Below are 24,077 nucleotides of genomic sequence, written 5' to 3' on the forward strand. Positions count from 1 at the left end.
AGTGTGCTACCTCTGCAGAGTGTATAATCTATTGATAGCCGAGTCCACAGTCACGGACAACTCGTAGTAGGTCCCACCATGAGTCAAGGTTTAATAAACATGCACACTAAGTTATGATCATTGCACTGATGATGATGGAGGAAAGGCCATCGAGCTGTTCGAGACCCAATATGGGTCGTGGTGGTGATCACCGAAAGGATCACGAGTTACTTTGGTTAAGACCACGATGGTGGTGTGGTGGTGATCACCGAAAGGATCATGAGTTACTTTGGTTAAGACCACGATGGTGGTGTGGTGGTGATCGCTGAAAGGATCACAAGTTACTCTAGTTAAGGCCACGATGGTGGTGTGGTGGTGATTGCCGTAAGGATCACAAGTTACTCTGGTTAAGACCACGATGGTGGTTTGTTTTGTGATCCGATAATGATCACGGTTGGTAAGTTGGTCCCGAGGGACATTTATCCCAAGAGCATGAGCACAGCATGTTGGAACATTATTGCATTATTAATTGGTCAAATATCATGATATTGTTTGTCATTATGATTATGCCTGTTGTGAGCTTGCAAGTACATTCAATGTACTGACCTAGCATGTCATGCCAGATTTCAGGAAAGTCGCATTGGAAAGGAGCGCTACTCGAGTCTAGATTGTGTCCACATCGGTGTCCCTGTGCTATGGAGTTACCGCTATGACATTGTTCCGCTGCCGGATAGTTGATATGATCGAGGCCCCATTATGTTCACTAAATAATGTACATATTGTTCAGCCGCACCGTGTGTGCTGCTCGGCCTCGACATCTGTTGTAATATAAATTCCGACCCGCTAGCATCAATAAAGCGGTTGTTTTCTGTACCAAGATGTTGTGTGTTGCCAGAAGACATGGTCTCTGGGCTGGCAATGCAGGGTAAACCGGCCGCTCTGAGCCGGGGTACCACACTCCAGTTTCCCTGCCCTGGAGCGCTTGCTGATTGTTTTGGTAATAGAAATCCCTATCAGTTGTTTCAAAATAAAGTCGCCTCACCTTAAAAGCATTGGAATTTGTTTTAAAGGACAACATCTCATCATCGAAGATGCCCCTTCACTTCAAAGGTTGCTCCTTCATAATTGTTATAGACCTTCGCAAATAAATGTTGTCTCTGCGCCCAAACTGGAGACCTTGGGTGTAATTCGTGATCCATTTGATGATCACAACAAGTTTGTATTTGGCTCCACACTTTTTCAGGTACCGTATATTATCATCTACACATTTGTAATCATAAGCTGCATTTTTCATTTGTGCGCATAAGTTTTATATCATCTTTGTTTACACTTTGGGTACTAATATTATGTTATATGCTCAATGAAGAGTTCGTCCATGGATAGCCTATCAATGTTGTTGGATTCTATCAAGATCTTATATATCGGAATGTCTAGTTTTCATCTGAACATAATTATTGGCTTGCCACGATGCTTTCGGTCTCTGGAGAATTTATATATAAAGGTGATGATTTCATGCACATTGAAAGACCGTGTATATTGTACTAGAATTAACCGTTCAGTTGTCGCTCTTTCTACATACTCTTTTTTCAGACCTTAACTATTTTGAAATCTTCATGTCTACTTAGGTACTTCAACCACATGGAGAAAACCGTATAACCAATCGGTGGCGTAATAAGAACCAGGATTTTCCCAGTTCTCATTACATTTGTTTGAAGACAATAACGATGGAAAGATATGCATCCAACCAGGCAAACATAAGCTTTGTCACATTCTTCCTGTTGAATGCGAGGTTACTATTGTCCATGAGGCTTAAGTTTTACAGCAAGAGATTTCTCACGGATGGACACGTTCAACAGCAAAAAAAGATGTTCCAGGTGGACAAATGGTCTTCTAAACGTGCTCGGCTTCTATTTAAAACAAGTTGTAGTCATCCTGAAATAATTTTTTTGCACAGGATGTTAATTTTCTGGATCAGACTGATCCATTCGCTTGTGACTGCGAAAAAGAGTGGTTGGGTTAGATATTACTGCCATGTTCAATCTAGGTTTTGTCTAAAAATTTGATGAACAATTAATCCTTGGGCTTTTTGTACCATTTGTATGCTTAAGTTGCATGTTGTTGCCCTCGTACTCCCCTCCACCTGCCACTACACTGCCGCATCTTCCACGGCTGTTGTTCATTCCCGTCCGAGGCTTCGCCGTCATTCTCCGCTTTGGTTCGCTCGTTGTGCCCGCAGCCGTCTGGCGTTGTCAACATAGTCAACAACCATGAGGAATCGGGAGATGACTGTACATGGAGAGGCTGACAGTAGGGACCCACCAGGGTCATTGCATTATGCAAGCAGGTGCCTCGTTATTACAAGCCAAAAAAATACTTCCTCCTAATTGTTTGATAACTAGGTCCCACGCCATTGTCAATGTAGTCAATAAACGAGAAAATTACACAATGTGCGGATAACACCAGGGACCCAGCACCTCGCCCAGTTGTTTTTTAGTTTCAGAGACGGAGCTCAACTGCGCGCTGTGCGGGGGCTGTGGCCTGTCTAGCCTACTCTTACGCTTTTATTTAAGCACATGACGAGCCCAGTTGATATATTTTTTCTCTCTGAAAATGGGTAGCCCGGTTCTTTTTTTTGGAGAATACCAAAACCGAGGCCTACTTGCTTTTCTCAGCCCTGCTGGGCTGCAAATCTTTCAAGACGAGGAGGGATGTAAGTAGTAAGAAATGGGCTTCCCTAGAAAATGGGCTATAAGTTGTAAGAAATGGGCTGTAAATTTTTAAAGCAAAGCCAATTGGCAATTACATTAAAATATCCTTTTTCTGGATTTCTCTACTCTCTACTCTTATAAAACCAAAGCCAACTGGCAATTACATTAAAATATCGTCTTTTCTCCCGCAAGATAAACTACTCATATGCATCTTCATGTTCCGTGCAACGCACGGGCATCTTGCTAGTTAAGATTTTAAATTTCATTCATTTTTTCTGTGGAGAATTGTTATTTGAATTTTATGTTGATATAATTTTTTAAATATTATTTTTAAGGTGACTCGAAATTTCATGATTAAAAGAGTTCGGACCACACCGAAATATGCAAAATTTCATTGAATTTTTTAGGAGTGCCCAGAATATATGGTGTGTAATGCTAATAAAAAGAATATGGGCTTCAAATATACTTAAGAATTAGCAAATGGGCTGTAAATTATTGAAAATAATGGAAAATGGGTTGTATGATGTTTTCAACATATTTGGAGGTTAACTTCTGGCCTACTAGGTTGACGATGACGCTGTCCTAATTTTTTTGGACGCGTACGCAAGGCTTTGGCAACTTAGTCAACACAGAGCAGTGATTGTTGGATGTCCATCCAACAGCCGCCATGCTTCTTCAATCTCTGATCTTCCTGCTCCAACCTCCCAAACCAGCGCCGGCGCGACTGCCTACTCCCTCCTCCCGTGGCTGGTTGTGCTGCCGCCAGGCCATCCCTCTAACCACCCGCACATCCTGTTATTTTCCGGTGACGTCAGCCTCACCCCGCAGCCGACTAGTCAGTGCTCGTACTCCCCTCAGCGTGGGCATCCACTGTGGTGGCTTCGCCGGCTCTAGGTCGTTCCCTTCCTGGGCCTCGCCCTCATCCACCGCGTTTGTGCTCTCGGCGCGGCAAGGTCAACATGGTCAACATACAACAGCCATTGGAAGAGGCTGACAGTAGGGGCCCACACAGGGAAATGCCTACTTATTACACGCAAAATAATGATTCCTCCACCTGACAGCTGGAACCCACCGGAAGGGCCTTTGTATTTCGCAAAAAATGTGCCACCTGCTGATAGCTCGGACCCGCAAGCTATATCTTCGCACGCAAGGAAGTGCCTCCTTATTACGCACAAAAAAATGAGGCTGACTTGTGGGCCTACTAAGTTGACAGGGACGGAGAGCTTTGTCAACTTAGTCAATATGAACGATTCTAGCTGTAGTGACCGTACGATGTCCATCCAACGGTGGTAGTGCATCTTCAACCTCTGGTCTTCATGCTACAACAGCCCAGAGCAGCACCGGTCGTGCCAACTACTCCTGCCGCCCATGGCCAGCTGTGCTGCCACGGAGGCCTCACTGCCCCCTACTACTCCCACCACTGGCCAGGCCCTGCGGCGATGGCAGCCTCACACCGTAGCCGAACCAGTGAACCCTAGTACTCCTCCCTGTGCGGGCTTCCACTGTCGCGTCTTCTCCGGCTCCGCGTCATCCACCACCCTGGTGCTCTCGACACGGCGTGGTCAACGTGATCAAGGAATGACTTCCATCGGAAGAATACTATACGTGGAGAGGCTGATAGCTGGGTCCACGACCGCAGCAAGGAAGTGCCTCCTTATTACTTGCAAAATACTGATTCCTCCACCTGACAGCAGGGACCCACCGGACGCGCCACCTTATTTCGTGAAAAAAAACATTCCCCCCTGACTGCTGGAGCCATTATCTACATCTTCGCACGCAAGGAAGTGCACCCATATTACGGGGAAAAAATGATTCGCCCCTGACTACTGGGACCCACCAGCTACATCTTCGCACGTAAGGAAGTGCCTAACAGTCGGGACCAACCTGCTCGAAGCGTACGTAGCGTTGCCATTCTGGTCGCTAACGTGTATGTACATACTAGTCAATGTAGAGGCGCGCACGTGTGGTAGTAAAGGCGCGCACATGGCATGTACACGTACGTACAGTGGCCAGGGTGCAAGAAAAAAAATACAACAATGTACGTACATACGGGCAGGGTCTCAAACGACTACTCGTGCGTACGTATGGCCAGGGCTCGTGTACATGGCTGTGACTTGGTCGGAACAAAGAAATTGCGTCATCGTCGTGTTCATGGGCATGCAACGGAATGCATCGTGTTCATCGGGAGGCAACGGAATGTGTGCTGTTCATCGGGAGTCAACCGGCTTGGACGGAACAACTAATGGTAACGAGGCCTAGCGTACCGCAGAACGGAGGAAACAACCTTGTGTTCGACTGGCCACGGTGGGAATGGGATCCTGTTCATCAGGAGGTCTCTGGCGTACCGCAAAACAGAGGAAGCAGACCTCCTATGGTTGAAACGGGGTCCTGTTGATCGGGGGGGTGTGGCATACCGCAAAACAGACGAAGCGGGCTTGTGTTGGAGCGCTATGGTCGAAAAGGGGGTCCTGTTCATCGGGAGGGGTGTGGCGTACCGCAAAACGGGACTCCACGAGATACTATTCATCTCGACCATTGACCTCCTCCAGCCTCCACGAGCTCCTGTTCTTCCACCATCGACATCCTCCAGCCTCCACTTGCGACTGTTCATCCACGGGCTCCTGTTCATCTAGCCTCCACCGCGCGCTCCTCCACCAGCTACTATTCAACCATCCCTCCCCACGGGGGTCCTGTTCAACCACCCCTCCACGGGCTACTGTTCATCCAGCCCTCGACCGGCTACTATTCAACCAGCCCTCCACCGGCTACTATTCAACAAGCCCTCCACGGGGTCCTGTTCATCCAGCCCTCCATGGGGTCCTGTTCATCCACCAGCTCGATCGATCGGGGTATTGTTGATCTAGCAGCAATGGCCTCTACTACCACGGGGTCCTGTTCATCCAACCCCCCACCGGGAACTGTTCATCCAAACCCCCTCAACAACGCTCACTGGTCATCAGAGGCAGCATCGACCGGCTTCAGTTAGCAGCAGTAGTGAAGGAATCACACTCGGGTTCAGTCAACAGCAAGGAATCGATCGATCGCTCGGGTTCAGTAACGCATAGCCTGCAGTGCAATCGCTCGGGTTCAGTTAGAGCCCAACGCCTCGCTCGGGTTCAGTTAGAGCGCAACGCCTCGCACACATGCGCATACGTGTATGAGAGAAACACGCAAACCTCTATGCACCTCTTTGCCCCGACAACCCACCGTAACCGGGAACTCCCCGATATTTTCCTCGCCCTCGCTTCTACCACTTTTTTTCCATCATGGACGGCCCAAAGAATGTCATGCAGCTGCATCTCCGGCCCACCCAAGATGAAAAGCCCATTTTCTATCCTGATTTTTTGTCATAGAAGTAGGAGCCCACCACATCTATGATGATATCGGGCTTTGTCACAATTATCGTCATAGAAGTGTCATAAGCATGACAAAAAAATTTGTTCGACCCAAAATGTCACGGATATGTCATTTTTTGTAGTCAATGGATCTGAACATATACTCTTCCACTAAATAAACCATATAGTAATCAACTACAAGATGTAATCAACACTACTAGTCACCCACAGGTACCAATCTGAGGTTTCCGGTACAAAGATTGAACACAAGAGATGAACTAGGGTTTGAGACGAGATGGTGATGTTGAAGATGTTGATGGAGATTGGCCTCCCAAATAGGAGAGAGTTGTTGGTGACGACAATGGCTTCAATTTCCGCTCTAGGAGTGAATTTCCCCTGGCACAATCGCTACGTCGGAGGGCAGAAGTGCTCCTACCCATGTTCCGCCTCGAGACAGCGGCGATCCGTCTCGAAAGTCCTCTCTTTATTTTTCTAGGTCAAAATGGCTTATATACCAGAAGATGGGCACCGGAGGTAGGCTGGCTGACCACAACCAGCAGGACATGCCTGGGGGGCCTGGCGCACCCTGGTGTCTTGTGGTCACTAGGTGGCCCCCTCTGGTAGTTATTTGCTCCAGTATTTTTCATATATTCCAAAATAATTCTCCATAAATTTTCAGTTTATTTGGAGTTGTGTAGAATAGGTATCTCTGAGGTAGGTTTTTCAGGTCTAGAATTCCAGCTGCTGACATTCTCCCTCTTTGTGTAAGCCTTGCATATTATGAGTGAAAAGGCATTAGAATTACTCCATAGAGCGTTATTATCAATAAAAACATTATAAGTAATAGTAGGAAAACATGTTGCAAAATGGATGTATCAGCCTTCAAGGATGATGGCCTTGTCTACCTGCTCCTGGTACTTATTGATGGTAGCCCCATCAATTGCATGCCTAGTTCACCATTGAGCCCTTCGAGAAACTTCTCCTGCTTTGTGGCATCTTCTATGGACACATCATTTGGGCATAGCGAGCTAACTGACTGAACTCGTCCACATACTGCCCCACAGTACGATTCCCCTGTTGTAAGTTGAGGAACTCGCACTTCTTCAAACTCATGGCACCAGCTGAGACATGAGCTACGCAGAAGGCCTGCTGAAACTGATCTCATGTAATTGTGGCGATGGGATAGGTGGAGGTGTAATTCTCCCACCAAGAGGTTGCGTGTCCATCAACCTGATGAGTGGCAAAGCACAACTTCTCCACATCCGTGCGTTCAGAAGTTACTAGCTCCCTTCCGATCTTGCGGAGCTAATCATCAGCAACAATCAGCTCGCTGCTGCTAGAGAACACTGGCAGATTCAACCTTAACAAACGGATCAGGTTCGTGACACGGGGTGGTGGCGGTGGATTGTTGTTGTTTCCTTGGTTCTGCATGAGCATCTACATCAAGGTATTTTGCTGCTAGATTAGCTGGGTGAGCTCTGGCGAGAAGTTGAATCTGGGGTCACATCTCAGAGGCATATGATGTTTGGAGTGGATGAGAAATTAGAATAGAATAAGGGTCTCAAGAGAAAATGACACTACCCACATGCATGCAACAATCATTATCACACCAATCATTCATTTATTCAACTCAATCATAGTTCAAACTCGGGATACAAGTCTTACAACAAAACTAAAACATTGGCCTAATCGATCAACGATAAAATAAAAAATAACATGGTGGTCATGACTAAGTGTTCTTCTCATATATCCTTGTGTCCTCCAGAAGTGCGTCTTCCGGTCACGCGTCCTTCAGCAGTGCGTCTCCTCTTGGTGCATCCTTCAGTGGAGCTCTCCTTGTAGTCCTCATCATTGCTCACCGAGGGTCTATCGTCACCATTTGGATAAAGTTCTTCTGCCAGGTCCATCTTCTCTTCCATTGTGGCAATATAAGTCTTCGGTTTCTGGATCCTCTCCAGAAAGTCTTTGACTACTTCTTCATGCCCTTCATGATCATCGCGTGCTTTAACCTCTTATTCCAGTTCATGGAACAACAGCTTCCTGAACATCTTCGATCTTCGATGCATCTGAACCTCCAGAGTTTTGATGTGAGTCTCCCGGCCTTGTCTATATGAGAGAATGGAGTCGTCATCCATGATGCGCACGATATCTTGATGTCTACTACGCAACTTTATTCTTGTAGACACATGTTGGGCCTCCAGGCGCAGAGATTTTTAGGACAGTAGCAATTTTCCCTCAAGTGGATGACTAAGGTTTACCAATCCGTGGGAGGTGTAGGATGAAGATGGTCTCTCTCAAACGACCCTGCAACCAAATACAAGAAATCTCTTGTCTCCCCAACACACCCAATACAATGGAAAATTGTATATGTGCACTAGTTCGGTGAAGAGATGATGATAAAATGTAATATGGATGGTAGAAATATATTTTTATAATCTGAATAAATAAAAACAGCAAGTAGCAAGTAGAAAACGTGCACAAAAACGGTGTTGCAATGCTTGAAAATGAGGCCTAGGGTCCGTACTTTTGCTAGTGCAATATCTCAACAAAGCTAATATAATGGGATCATATAACCATCCCACAACATGCAACAAAGAATCACTCGAAAGTTCCTATCTAGCGGAGAACATGCGAAGAAATCATTTGTAGGGTACAAAACCACCTCCAAGCTATTCTTTCCGATCGATCTATCCAAGAGTTCGTACTAAAATAACACCAAATAATTTTAGATTCATAATACTCAATCCAACACAAAGAACTTCAAAGAGTGCCCCAAGATTTCTACTGGAGAAACAAAGACAAGAACGTGCATCAACCCCTATGCGTAGATTACCTCAATGTCACCGCGGGAATCCGCGAGTTGAGTGCCAAAACACATATCAAGTGAATCAATATGATACCCCATTGTCACCACGAATATTCATATGAAAGACATATATCAAGTGCTCTCACATTCATAAAAGGTTTCAATACGATAACAATGAAATCTCAAATGGAAAAACTCAATTCATCACAACAAGATAGAGATGGGAAAACACCATATGATCTAACTATATTAACAAAGCCCACGATACATCAAAACTGTGACATCTCAAGAACACGAGAGAGCGATATTAAACACATAGCTAATGGTACAAACCCTCAGCCCCGAGGGTGGACTACTCCCTCCTCATCGTGATGGCCGCCGGGATGATGAAGGTGGCCACCGAAGATGATTCCCCCTCAAACAGGGTGCCGGAACAGGGTCTAGATTGGTTTTTCATGGCTACAGAGGCTTGCGGTGGCAGAACTTATGATCTAGGGTTACCCCCAGGGTTTTTGGAATATTTGGGAATTTATATGGCGAAGAGGGGGTGTGGGAGGCCACCGAGGTGGGCACAACCCACCTGGGAGCGCATGGGCGCCCCGGCATGCCCTGGTAGGTTGTGACCCCCTCGGGGCACCCCTAGGTGCTGCTCTGGCCCATTGGTGGTCTTCTGGTCCATAAAAAATCCACAAAACGTTTCGCGGTGTTTGGACTCCGTTTGATATTGATTTCCTGTGATGTAAAAAACGAGCAAAAACAGCAACTGGCTGCACTGGGTCAATAGGTTAGTCCCAAAAAATGATATAAAGTTGCTACAAAATGATTGTAAAACATCCAAGAATGATAATATAACAGCATGAATACTTCATCAATTATAGATACGTTGGAGACATATCAGCATCCCCAAGCTTAATTCCTACTCATCCTCGAGAAGGTAAAGGATAAACAAAATAATTTATGAAGTGCGAATGCTAGCAAAGTGCGCAAGTTTGACCAATGTTAATTTCAATCACTTTTCCTAGCATCATAACAACAATTCTATGTCGGTGTCAAAACCGGCGGATCTCGGGTAGGGGGTCCCGAACTGTGCGTCTAGGCCGGATGGTAACAGGAGGCAGGGGACATGATGTTTTACCCAGGTTTGGGCCCTCTTGATGGAGGTAAAACCCTATGTCCTGCTTGATTAATATTGATGATATGGGTAGTACAAGAGTAGATCTACCATGAGATCAGAGAGGCTAAACCCTAGAAACTAGCCTATGGTATGATTGTATGTTGTGGTTGTTGTCCTACAGACTAAAACCCTTTGGTTTATATAGACACCGGAGGGGGTTAGGTTACACAAGGTCGGTTACAAAGGAGGAGATATCCATATCCGTATTGCCTAGCTTGCCTTCCACGCCAAGTAGAGTCCCATCCGGACACGAGACAAAGTCTTCAATCTTGCATCTTCATAGTCTAACAGTCCGGCCAATGGAGATAGTCCGGCTGTCCGAAGACCCCCTAATCCAGGACTCCCTCAGTAGCCCCTGAACCAGGCTTCAATGACGATGAGTCCAGCGCGCAGTATTGTCTTCGGCATTGCAAGGCGGGTTCCTTCTCCGAATACATCACAGAAGAATTTGAATACGAGGATAGTGTCCAACCCTGCAAAATAAGTTCCACATTCCACCGTAGTGAGAATAATATTTTCGCAGATCTAATTTGCTAGCTTGTTTTGGCAGCATGGCATCATGTCATGGCCCGGTGATTATTCGAACCGTTTCTTTTAACCAGCTCCACACATAACGCGAGGCGGTTTCTTGACACGTCTTGTCGAAGCGGAGATCGTGTTCCCCCAATTACGGGATTCTCATTAATGCAGTGATGGGTAACCCAACCGTGTCTAGGACTCCTAGATTATAGGCAAGTCCTAAACGGCTACGGAGAGGACGCTTGATATTCGCCCTCTTTACAAAGGGACAAGGTTTTCGCTTTTTCCCTCTCGTGCCCAATCGAACCCTTCCCCCGCCTCGAGTTATAACACCCAAAGCCCAGGTTAGGTGCTCCGGATCTTCAATTATGTCCAGATCTAGCCTTCAAGGCCGATGGATGCCCTCCTCCGTTACCGAAGAGGACATTAAGAAGTTGAGGGAGGCCAGATACCTGACCGCCAAGGTTTCACATCGGCTGCCTGCTCGAGGGCAGATCGTCCTTACTCCTCAACCCAACGAGAACGTCGTGTTCGTCTCCCACTTCCTCCGAGGTCTAGGCCTCACTCTGGATCCCTTCGTCAGGGGTTTGATGTTCTATTACGGGCTAGATTTCCACGATCTAGCTCCGGACTCCTTTCTCCACATCTCGACATTTATTGTCGTGTGTGAGGCCTTCCTCCGCGTTACCCCTCACTTCGGCATGTGGCTCAAGACCTTTGAAGTAAAGCCGAAGATGATCGAGGGGCAACATGCAGCGTGCGGAGGTGCATCAATAGGCAAGATGGCAGGAGCTCCATGGCCGAAAGGTTCCTTTCCAGAGGTGTCCGAATTATGGCAACGGGAGTGGTTTTATGTCACGGCTCCCAGAAGTGCCAAGTGGGCGGCTGCCCCCGCTTTCCGCTCGGGCCCCCCACGACAACTGATGTCATGGATTAGCAGAGGTCTGAGCTGGGGTCCAGCCAAGGACGTGCCTATACTGCAAAGCCGCATCCGAGATCTCTTTGAGGGAGATTTTAATTTGGTTGTGGTAATACAAGTTATGCTGGTTCGTCAAGTCCAGCCTTGCAAACGCCGGCCCCTTCGCTTGTGGGAGTTCAACCCAGAGGGACTACATGCCATTAAAAGTTTCCTCGGCCTGACGCATGAGGAGATGTACAAGTCATTCTTCGGACCTCAAGTAGAGTGTCTGGATATTACCGAGGACGTGGGCCTTAGCAGTAACCGCACCGCCGAACAAGTAAGAAATCCTCTGGCCGAACACACTGTCTTTTATTCGTCATGAAGTTATTTCTGAGAGTTCGCTTTTTGACCAGGACTGGCTAACAAAGGCGAACATGATTCGGTGTTTGGCCCCCTCCCTGAGGGTTTGGAGAATCTGGTATTGGAAAAGATGCTCGAGGTTGCACCTTGCCCGGAGCTCTCGAAGGAAGATACGGGGGGATAATACGGGTGGAAGCGGGCCCCCATCGCTGCCCGTTCCAACCGAGGGAATGAGCGTCTCCATGAAGGAGGATAACCGGGGGAGTAAAAGGACTGCTTCCAAGGATCCGGAAGCCGAAGCCTCCAAACGGGAGAAGAAGTCTCCCACAGAGGGTCCTGCCTCGGGGGGTGCTTTTGCCGCACAAAGTCCGCAGGGGGATCATCCCTCCAACGAGTCATAAGTGATCCAAAATACCTTAATAGTAAAGGTATGCTATCTTTTTTTTCTGAGAAAATAACCACCGCATATATCTTGCAGTTTGGGCCTTAGCCCCTCTCAGCTGAACTCGTCTTCGAGGGATCTTCTTCCAGAGATGATGGAGAGCGAAACGCCTCCCCCGGACTCCTCGTTCAAGAAGCGGGCGAACCCGAAGTGTCGTCACGGAGGGCCTCTCTAGATCCGGTGAGGCCAGAAGATAATCCCATAGACCCCCGAAGTCCCCAGCGTCCGGCTCCCGTAGAGAGCAGACAAAAGAGTCCGGTACCATCTGGTATGTGGTCGGACATTCTGAGGGAGTTGGTGGGGCGAGCAGCCATCTCAGAAGAACACCGTACGCTGATGGGTACGGTGATGGAGTGAATTTCTTCCGCTGAAAGCGGATTACATGAAGCCTTTATGATTCTACTGACAGGCTTTGAGGTACGTGAGATAATATGTGATAGTACTGCACATGTTAGGTGTGCCCTGTGTAGATAGTAGCCCTTGAGACTCTAGTTGTCATCCAGAATGGCGACGAACAGAGGATCATATTCCCAGGCAATAACCAAACTGCCCCTATGTGCAGGTAGTGGAAGCTCCGGTGGCTAGCCGGACTAGTGAGTTTGCCAAATTAAAACGGCAACTGGATGCGGCAGACGCCGACATCAAGCTTGTTAACAAGAGGCTTGACGAGGCACAGGGTAAGTGTTATTATCTGGTGAACGCCACATAGTAAGAGCAGCATGATGCCAGTATCTTTATTATGTTGTGACTGCAGATGGAGCTGCCACCGTGGAAACCTTGCGGGCAGAACATGCCCGAGCCAAGGAACAAGTGAGGATTAGTAATGCGGCTGCTTTAGAGGCGGCCGAAGAGTTGAAAGCCGAGAAGGCCGCACATCGCGAGAGCCAAGAGAAGATGGCCGTAGAATTAAGACACTGCCGACCGTTTCCGGGTCCTTGAAAAAGAAAACCGAGCGAAGGCAACAGACCTTGAGAAGGCCACTATGGCGCACAAAGACACCCGTTCTGCGATGAGAGCGAAGAAGGAGGAGCTGTGGGAAGCCGGGGATATTGCGGCTGGGAAACCCTTCATGTTACGGAGGAAGTTCGGAGATCCACGGTATGCCCCTCTGGATCGGCTGTGGAGTTCGGCAGATGCGTATATGGATTTGGCCGCGAGTGCTGCTGATGCAGCCAAGTACTTCCATGGTCAGACTGATCGTGAAGTGGACAAGCTGTTTTGGTCACAATTCAATGTTTCAGAGCATCCGCTTTCATTGACTGACCAGCTAGCCGAATGGGCCGAACTGAATAGGTTGTCCGAACTCGCCATGAGGTATGTTGTGGATCAGCTATGGCCGGAAAAGCCAAAGACGAACAGCTATTTCAGCTTAGTGCAGTAGTTCCTTGGTGCGGTGCCGCGCATTAATGTGATGAAGAGGTCGGCGTGCATAGAAGGCTCGCGGATGGCCCTTGCCCATGTTAAAGCATACTGGGCGGAGACGGACGCTACCACTATTGCGGCGCAGGGTTCAGCCATAGGCCGAGTGGCTGCCGAGCACTATTTCGAGGAGGTTCTCGAGGCTGCTCGTTTGATAGAAGCCTAGTGCTCGAAGAATATTATGTTTGAGTGATATTTATTCTTATTGTAAACACAATGCTTTTATGAAGTTTTATAAGGCTATGTTTATACTTTTTCCTGAAAGTAGTAGGATGCCTCCTGTGCGGCCGTTTATATATACATGTGTATAACCTGAAAGATTGCAGCCGTCGGCTTCAACCCCCGCGCATATAATGCGGAGGTGCTCACGAAAAATGAGTGTTCACACTTAACCCAACGTCTTGGTCCTATTAAGGAGGTTATAGCGTAGCGAACGAGGCAACTGGACTATAATGCGTTAACACTTTCACTTAGCCATAGGAGTTTGATAGTGGGGCTACTAGATAGCCCCTGGTGGCTCCGCACTCTCCCGATCGCGTGGTGCGTACATGCCTGGCCAGAAAACGGCCCTTTGTTAAGGCAGAGGGGTTCTAACATTCCGATAGGTCATCGAGTGGTTGACCAGTCTCACGCTATATCATGACAGTCAGTTTTCAGCTTTCTCTACTGAGGTGCTCATCCGGATGAACCAGGGCACAATCGCAGTAGTTCTCCTGGTGCTACCTTAGCCGATAAAGCGGAACGTAAGGCACCAAAACACAGGAGCCAGGCAAACCCAATATTTGACCAAAGACAATGATTCGGAGCTGATGCATATAAGGCCAAACTCACGACATCGAACACTCCCTAAGGTATTCGGTCTTTATGGTATAAACCGGGCCTAAATAGTGCCCTTTGTAAAAGGCCCCTTGTGTCTAGGTACGTGCATTATTCTGACGTGGCCACATGCCAAGACGTCAGCATCCTTCTCAACTATGCTGAGAATTCGGTGGATGCGTATCAACAAGAGACAGTAAAAAAGGTTTACGCAGGGTCTTAATCTAAAAAGAATCCTTGGAGCGGGTCCCTGCTGCACGTCTCCGCCTGTGTCTCCGTTGTGCCGTATCCTGGACGGGTGTAGCACGATGATCATGTGTAAAAGAGAGGAACTTAGGTGAAAAAGTTGTTGTGCAAAAATATAGTTTTTAAAGAAACCATGTATAATTTAAGATGAGTAAAAATTGCCACTTATCTGCGCGCGTTGAGCCCCTTGTATTTGTAGTAGGGGTGTGACCATTGATCCGGTATGAATTACATATAGCTGCGCCGGACTCGTCTAACCGTGTCCGAGGTCTTGACAACCTGTTAAATGCTTTAGTTGGTCAGGCCGTTTTTAGTGTGCGGCTGCCAAGGTAGCCGCACTCTCTTTGGCGTGCAAAGATCGCTTAATACTTTCGTTCACTGTAATGATGCCACGTGGTTCGGGCATCTTGATTGTGAGGGAAGCGTAGTGCGGTATTGCATTAAAGCGAACGAAAGCTTCGTGTCCGAGTAGTGCTTGATAGCTACTTTGGAATGGAGCGATGTGGAAGGTTAAATGTTCGCTACGGAAGTTATCAGGGAAGCCAAATATAACCTTTAGTAGCAGGGAGCCCATGCAATGACCCCCTGGGCCTTGCGTTACTCCTTTAAAGGTAGTATTGCTTTGGCAAATTTTTGTTGGGTCTATCCCCATTTCGCGGATTGTATCCTGGTGTATCAGGTTTAGACTGCTGCCACCGTCCATCAGGACTCGTGTGAAGTGGTATCCGTCAATTATTGGGTATAATACCAGGGCAGCCCATCCTGCACGCCGGATACTTGGTGAGTAATAACGATGGTTGAAAGTGATCGGTTGAGACGACTAGTGGCAGGACTCTGCGGTGATAGGCCCTTGGGCATATTTTTCTGGGAGTGCCGTTTTGTTTCTTCCCTTGATCACGTGTAACACGTTTACTGTTTTCACTTCTAGTGGAAATTTCTTTTGTTCCCCAGTGTCTTGCTTGAGAGGCTCATCCTCGTCTTCGCTTGGTGTATCCTCCCCCTTGTGTACGGCATTGAGCTTGCCGGACTGCTTGAAGACGCAACATTCTCTGTGGGTATGATTAGCCGGTTTACCAGGGGTGCTATGGATCTGACATATTTGGTCCATAATTTTGTTTAGGCTGGACAGTTCATCTCTGGCGCCTTTAGAGGGCGGCTTTTGCTGACCTGGCCGAGAGATTTTGAATCCCGCGTTTACTGTCGTGCTCTTCGTGTTGTCTTCTTTATTCCGGCGTTTGTTATTGCTGTTGCGCTGTGATTTCCCGTTTCCATCTCTAACTTCAGATGTACTGGGGTCGCTGGTGCTGCATCTGGCTAGCCAGCTGTCCTCACCCGCGCAAAAGCGGGTCATGAGGCTTGTTAATGCTGCCATTGTTCTCGGCTTTTCTTGGCCGAGGTGTCTGGCAAGCCATTCGTCACGGACGCTATGCTTAAAGGCTGCCAAGGCTTCGGCGTCCGGACAGTCGACAATTTGGTTCTTTTTAGTAAGAAACATGTTCCAAAGCTTTCGGGCTGACTCTCCGGGCTTTTGAGTTATATGACTCAAATCATCCGCGTCCGGAGGTCGGACATAAGTCCCTTGAAAATTTGCCCGAAAAGCGTCTTCGAGCTCTTCCCAGCTTCCAATGGAGTTCTCGGGGAGGCTTTTAAGCCAGTGACGAGTTGGCCCTTTAGCTTTTGGGGTAAGTACTTGATGGCGTGGAGATCGTCTCCTCGAGCCATATGGATATGGAGGATATAGTCCTCAATCCAGACCCAGGGTCTATTGTTCCGTTGTATGCCTCTATGTTTACGGGTTTGAATCCCTCTGGAAATTCATGGTCCAGCACCTTATCGGTGAAACATAGGGGGTGTGCGGCACCCCTGTATCTGGGTGTACCGCGTTGCTCGGATGTTTGTTGTGTTACATCGTATGGTGGGGCGCGCTTGCGTGGTCCATAGATGGATCTGATTGCGTCATCCTTTTGGTGCGAGCCCTCGTGTGGATCGCGTATTGGCTTGTGGGTGGCGTTGTTTGCCGCTCTATGTTGGCCGTGAGGTCGTCCATCCGGCCAGGTGGCCGTTTTTATTTTTGGTTGTGGGGGGTCTGAGGCCTCCTCATCGAATTCAGGTAGCAACTTCCGCTTTGGGTATCTCTTGGTGGGGCGATTGCCGCCGTACTTCGCTGCTGTGTTTAGTACTTAGCTCCGTATGATTTGGAGTGTGTCCTACGCAGCCTTGAGCCTTTGCTTCTGCTTTTTCAGACTCCTCACGGTGGCCACAAGCCTTTGACGGGCATTCTGCTGCTCCGGGTGCCTGTCCAGCATTATGTCGTCAAGACTATTATCTTTGATAGAATTGGTTTCTTCGGTTTGATTCTCCATATTGCCGTGGTCTGGCAGTGGTTCGCCCTGCTCCAACGCTGGGTATGTATGATCGTTATTTCTGCCGAGGCGGGATTTGGGGCGGTGCTTGCGCCGCCGCTTTGACTGCTTCTCGTATGAACACGATACCAAGGCAAACCCATGGAAATACCACTTTAGCAAAGAAAAATAGACTGCAATTTTAGAGAGATGCGAAAGTACAAGCCTGTGGGGTCGCTTCTGCAACTGGATAACTAGCACTGAAAATCGTCTTTACATTGGATGGTTCGGTGTTTTGATGATCCCTACCTTATTGACCGCGACTTCAAGCAGTTTAGCTTTAACCGTGTTAAAGGTCTCACATTCTTGGTTTATAGAGAATCAATGATCAACTAAGCCCTCTCGAGGGCTTGCTTAAGAATAAGAAAGAAGAATCTTGTGGAAATAGCATGGAATAAGGTTTGGTCCTATTCATGGGGATTCCGTAAATATCCCATTTCAACCGTTCCTTGCCGCCGTCTTCTTTTGGTGTGTCCACCATGTATACGTCATATGATGAGGTGGTCATCCAGCGCTCTGTGGGTGGTGGTTCCTCTTCGCCTCCCGCATTGCCGTCCATACCGTCGATGTCTTCGGAGTCGAAGTCAAACATGTCGGTTGAGTCGTCGATAGTGGCTATTAAGTGGGTGGTGGGTGGGCGTCGAATTTCTTCGTCGTCCGCATCCCAATCCTGTTGGCCATAATCTGGCCAGGGCTCTCCTGACAAAGAGAGAGACCTTAGTGAATTCAGAATGTCGCCAAAGGGCGAGTGCTGAAAGATATCCACGGCGGTGAATTCCATGATCGTCGCCCAATCAGATTCGATTGGTACGGGCGCGGGCGGTTCGGAGTCAGAAAAAGAGTCAGACACCTGGGAGTCATGAGCTGCGCAGAGGATTATGCTGGTGTTTGGCTCGATCGCCATTGAGACTGCAGCCCCTGAGGCAGTGTCTAACCACCCGTCCTCGATTGGCATAGTTGGCTCCGAGCTAAGGGTCGGAGCTGATGCGGGTGCGGCCTTTGTGGTACTGTTCGGCGGCAGAGCTAGGTCATACCCATCACGACAGTGCGGCGCGCCCGGCTGTCGCTCGAATCCGTCGAAGATCAAGTCTCTGCGGATGTCGGCCGTGTAGTTCATCCTTACAAATCTGACCTGACGGCCAAGGGCGTAGCTTTCAATCTGCTCTAGATGGCCAAGCGAATTAGCCTGCAGTGCAAAGCCGCCGAATACGAAGATCTGTCTGGGGAGAAAAGTCTCACCCTGGACCGCATCGCTATCGATGATAGTCGGAGCCATCAAGCCTAACGGCGACGACACAGAGGAACTCTCAATGAAAGCAGCAATGTCGGTGTCAAAACCGGTGGATCTCGGGTAGGGGGTCCCGAACTGTGCGTCTAGGCCGGATGGTAATAGGAGGCAGGGGACACGATGTTTTACCTAGGTTCGGGCCCTCTTGATGGAGGTAAAACCCTACGTCCTGCTTGATTAATATTGATGATATGGGTAGTACAAGAGTAGATCTACCACGAGATCAGAGAGGCTAAACCCTAGAAGCTAGCCTATGGTATGATTGTACGTTGTGGTTGTTGTCCTAAGGACTAAAACCCTTCAGTTTATATAGACACCGGAGAGGGTTAGGGTTACACAAGGTCGGTTACAAAGGAGGAGATATCCATATCCGTATTGCCTAGCTTACCTTCCACGCCAAGTAGAGCCCCATCTGGACACGAGTGGAAGTCTTCAATCTTGCATCTTCATAGTCTAATAGTCCGGCCAATGGAGATGGTCCGGCTGTCCAGAGACCCCCTAATCCAGGACTCCCTCATTTCTCATAAAATTTCTCATGTTAAAGTAGCAACCAATTCACATGTTAAGGTTCAAAACAATGAATTCTCTTGAAACTCAATAACCTATGTTATCAGTCACCAAGCCAGTACAATTGAACTTATTCAACAGAGTTTAAGTAAGAGCTCCACATACTCAACGGTCATGCATATAGTCTTCTTTGATTGATAACACTCACTGTATACACATGAGCAAAACGTTTCAACCGAACACATAGAAAGATAGGGGCTTATAATTTCGCCTCCCAACGTAGTTGATGACCTACAAGTGTAGGGGATCTATCGTAGCTTTTCGCTAAGTAAGAGTGTCGAACCCAATGAGGAGCAGAAGGAAATGATAAGCAGTTTTAAGTAAGGTATTCTCTGCAAGCACTAGACTTATCGGTAACAGATAGTTTTGTGATAACGTAATTTGTAACGAGTAGCAAGTAATAAAAGTAAATAAGGTGCAGAAAGATGGCCCAATCCTTTTTGTAGCAAAGGACAAGCCTGGAAAAACTCTTGTATGAAGGAAATCGCTCCTGAGGACACATGGGAATTATCGTCAAGCTCTTATTCATCATGTTCATATGATTCATGTTCGGTACATTGATAATCTGATATGTGGGTGGAACGGTGCTTGGGTGTTGTCCTTACTTGGACAAGCATCCCACTTATGATTAACCCTCATTGCAAGCATCCGCAACTACAACGGAAGTATTAAGGTAAACCTAACCATAGCATGAAACATATGGATCCAAATCAGCCCCTTATGAAGCAACGCATAAACTAGGGTTTAAGCTTCTATCACTCTAGCAACCCATCATCTACTTATTACTTCCCAATGCCTCCCTCTAGGCCCAAACAATGGTGAAGTGTCATGTAGTCGATGTTCACATGACACCACTAGAGGGATGAAAACATACATCTCATCAAAACATCGAACGAATACCAAATTCACACGACTACTTATAGCAAGACTTCTCCCATGTCCCCAAGAACAAACGTAGCTAATCACAAAGCATATTCATGTTCATAATCAGAGGGGTATTAATATGCATAATGGATCTAAACATATGATCTTCCACCAAGTAAACTGATACGTCTCCAACGTATCTATAAATTTTGATTGCTCCATGCTATATTATCTACTGTTTTGGACATTATTGGGCTTCATTATCCACTTTTATATTATTTTTGGAACTAACCTATTAACCGGAGGCCCGGCCCAGAATTGTTGTTTTTTGCTTGTTTTAGGGTTTCGAAGAAAAGGAATATCAAACGGAATGAAAACTTCGGGAACGTGATTTTCTCAATGAACAAGACCCGCGGGACTTGGACCCTACGTCAAGAAAGGAAACAGGAGGCCACGAGGTAGGGGGACGCGCCCACCCCCACCAGGCGCGCCCTCCACCCTCGTGGGCCCCCTGTTGCTCCACCGAGCCAAAACCCTAATTCCACCGCCGTAACTTTCTGTATCCACGAGATCCCATCTTGGGGCCTCTTCCGGAGCTTCGTCGGAGGGGGCATCGATCACGGAGGGCTTCTACATCAACACCATAGCCTCTCCGATGAAGTGTGAGTAGTTTACCTCAGACCTACGGGTCCATAGTTAGTAGCTAGATGGCTTCTTCTCTCTTTTTGGATCTCAATACATTGTTCTCCCCCTCTCTTGTGGAGATCTATTTGATGTAATGTTCTTTTCGCGGTGTGTTTGTTGAGACCGATGAATTGTGGGTTTATGATCAAGTCTATCTATGAACAATATTTGAATCTTCTCTGAATTCTTTTATGTATGATTGGTTATCTTTGCAAGTCTCTTCGAATTATCAGTTTGGTTTGGCCTACTAGATTGATCTTTCTTGCAATGGGGGAGGTGCTTAGCTTTGGGTTCAATCTTGTAGTGTCCGTTCCCAGTGATAGTAGGGGCAGCAAGGCACGTATTGTATTGTTGCCATCAAGGATAACAAGATGGGGTTTTCTTCACACTACTAGGGAAAAGCCTAGCAGCAGCGCGGGTTTTGGGTGTATCTTTAGCGCGGGTGCCCGCGCTACTGATACGCTGCCATAGCTAACTTGTAGCAGTAGCGCGTGTTGACACACGCTACTGCTAGACATGGTTAGCTGTAGCGTGTGTTGCAAACAACGCTACTACTAATTAGCTGTAGCGGGTCTTATATCCCGCGCTACTGCTATTACTTTCAAAAACAAAACAAAATCTCGATCCCGTGCGTGTTGTCAATGGTAGCAGTGGTTCGATCTAGCGATGATTGGCGTCGTAGGAGGCATGAACGGACAGCGGAAGACCAGATCCAGCAGTGGCTGTTGGAGAGGGCCCGTTTCTATGGCAGAGCCAGGCCGCGACGTGGGGCTCCTCTTCCTGACCATGCCAGATAGCTCCGGGTCATCCATGGCGACGATCTGCACGGGCATGGACATGGGAGAGTGAGTCAAACTAGAGGGAGAGAGAGGAAAGGAAAACCGAGGGAGAGAGGAAGGTGATGTAGGGAGCAGCGGAGCTAGTCATCGGTGGTGAGGAGCTCCGGTGTGGTGGCGCGGGGCGGCGGCCTACTAGACGTCGGTGGAAGACCGGCGAGCTCCTAGACACCGGTGGCGCGAGGCGATGGCCTCTTTCGGCGCCACGGAGATGGATGGGCGCATGGGCAAGAGGTCCATGTGAGAGCGTATGGAAAGTGAGAGGAGAGAATGGTGGAAGAGAGGAGGGATTTGGAAGAGGAGATGGGGATTCGGCCGAGGATATGGCGACTTCACCTACCTCGTACTTAGCAGTAGCGAGGGGTATAAAACCGCGCTACTACTATCAACTTAGTAGTAGCGCGGGTTTATACCCCTCGCTACTACTATGGCATGTGTCGGGGAGCACGGTAGAGACCGCTTAGTAGTAGCGAGGGTTAAAAACCCGCGCTACTACAATCAACTTAGTAGTAGCGAGGAGTAAAAACCCGCGCTACTGCTAATTAGCAGTAGCGCTTCTTTTTGTGCCATGCTGCTGCTAAGATTCTGTGTATAAGGTTTTCCCTAGTAGTGTCATATTGCATGAGTCTATCCCTCTACATCATGTCATCTTGCTTAAGGCGTTACTCTGTTTTTAACTGAATACTCTAGATGCATGCTAGATAGCGGTCGATGAGTGGAGTAATAGTAGTAGATGCGGGCAGGAGTCGGTCTACTTGTCTCGGACGTGATGCCTATATACATGATCATACCTAGATATTCTCATAACTATGCTAAATTATGTCAATTGCTCAACAGTAATTTGTTCACCCACCGTAGAATACTTATGCTCTTGAGAGAGGCCACTAGTGAAACCTATGGCCCCCCGGTCTATCATTATCATATTGATCTCCTACTACTTAGTTATTTCCTTTGCTTTTTTACTTTAACTTTATTTTACTTTGCATCTTTATCATAAAAATACCAAAAATATTATCTTATCATATCTATCAGATCTCACTCTCGTAAGTGGCCCTATAGGGATTGACAACCCCTATTTGCGTTGGTTGCGAGGATTTATTTGTTTTGTGCAGGTGCGAGGGACACGCGCGTAGCCTCCTACTAGATTGATACCTTGGTTCTCAAAACTGAGGGAAATACTTACGCTACTTTGCTGCATCATCCCTTCCTCTTCGGGGAAAACCAACGCAGTGCTCAAGAGGTAGCAAGAAGGATTTCTGGCACCGATGCTGGGGAGGCCTACGCAAAAGTCAACATACCAAGTACCCATCACACACCCTTATCTCCCGCATTACATTATTTGCCATGTGCCTCTCGTTTTCCTCTCCCCCACTTCACCCTTGCCGTTTTATTCGCCCTCTCTCTCTATCCTCCCTCTCTATTTGCCCGCTTGCTTTCTGTTTGCTTGTGTGTTAGTTTCCTTGCTTGTCACGATAGCTCAAGATAATACTAAATTATGTGACTTCACCAATACTAACAATAATGATTTTATTAGCACTCCGATTGCTCTTCTTACCGATGCTAAATCTTGTGAAATTAATACTGCTTTGCTGAATCTTGTCATGAAAGATCCGTTTTCCGGCCTTCCTAGTGAAGATGCCGCTACCCATCTAAATAGCTTTGTTGATTTGTATGACATGCAAAAGAAGAAAGATGTGGATAATGATATTTTTAAATTGAAGCTATTTCTTTTTTCGCTTAGAGATCGTGCTAAAGCTTGGTTTTCGTCTTTGCCTAAAAATAGTATTGATTCATGGAACAAGTGCAAAGATGCTTTTATCTCTAAGTATTTTCCTCCCGCTAAGACCATCTCTCTTAGAAACGATATTATGAATTTTAAGCAACTTGATCATGAACATGTTGCACAAGCTTGGGAGAGAATGAAATTAATGATACGTATAATTGCCCTACTCATGGTTTAAATTTGTGGATGATTATACAAAAAATTTATGCCGGATTGAATTTTGCTTCTAGAAATCTTTTAGATTCGGTCGCGGGAGGCACTTTTATAGAAATCATTTTAGGAGAAGCTACTAAACTCCTAGATAATATTATCGTTAACTATTCTCAATGGCATACTGAAAGATCTACTAATAAAAAGGTGCATGCGATAGAAGAAATTAATGTTTTGAGTGGAAAGATGGATGAACTTATGAAATTATTTGCTAATAAGAGTTTTTCTTCTGATCCTAATGATATTCCCTTGTCTACTTTGATTTAGAATAATAATGAATCTATGGATGTGAATTTTGCTGGTAGGGACAATTTTGGTAACAACGCGTATAGAGGAAATTTCAACTCTAGGCCCTATCCTAGTAATCCCTCTAGTAATTATGGTAATTCCTACAACAATTCTTATGGAAATTATAACAATATGCCCTCTGATTTTCAATCTAATATTAAAGAATTTATTACTTCACAAAAGAATTTTAATGCTATGATTGTAGAAAAATTGCTTAAGATTGATTATTTGGCTAGGAACGTTGATAGAATTGCTCTTGATGTTGATTCCTTGAAACTTAGATCTATTCCACCTAAGCATGATATCAATGAGTCTCTCAAAGCCATGATAATTTCTATTGATGAGTGCAAAGAAAGAACCGCTAGGATGCGTGCTAAGAAAGATGCCTTTATAAGACCGTGTTCTTCTAGTTCCTATGAAAATAAAGATGAAGATCTAAAAGTTATTGAT

Source organism: Triticum urartu, chromosome 3 (assembly GCF_003073215.2).
Source record: "Triticum urartu cultivar G1812 chromosome 3, Tu2.1, whole genome shotgun sequence".
Lineage (NCBI taxonomy): Eukaryota > Viridiplantae > Streptophyta > Magnoliopsida > Poales > Poaceae > Triticum > Triticum urartu.